Source organism: Palaemon carinicauda, chromosome 24 (assembly GCF_036898095.1).
Source record: "Palaemon carinicauda isolate YSFRI2023 chromosome 24, ASM3689809v2, whole genome shotgun sequence".
NCBI lineage: Eukaryota > Metazoa > Arthropoda > Malacostraca > Decapoda > Palaemonidae > Palaemon > Palaemon carinicauda.
In genome coordinates this window covers 92,177,946-92,178,349 of record NC_090748.1, presented here as the reverse complement: position 1 = coordinate 92,178,349, position 404 = coordinate 92,177,946, and positions in this window count along the sequence as shown.

Below are 404 nucleotides of genomic sequence, written 5' to 3'. Positions count from 1 at the left end.
TGGGTGAAATAAAAAAAACAACTACTAAGGCGTCAAGTGAAATCACCTTGTTTATCTTCTTGTTTATTTAGGCCTGTGCCAGAGAGACCCTGCAATGAGAGAGAGAGAGGGAGGAAAAATCTTGCCCTGTAAACTGTCGTGTTTACAAGTTGAACAAGGATTGAACTGAGCACGGAGAAGCAGATTTCTTTTGTTGATCTACTCAACATCTCAGATCCCCTTCTTATCTAACGCTGAGAGAGAGAGAGAGAGAGAGAGAGAGAGAGAGAGAGAGAGAGAGAGTGTGTGTGTGTTACAAGGATTTTGGATGTCTCAAAGGGTTTTTAAAGTCCATCCGCGGAGCGATTTAGTTTTAAACATTTAAGAGTTCCTATGATCTTGTCTAACTTGAGAGAGAGAGAGAG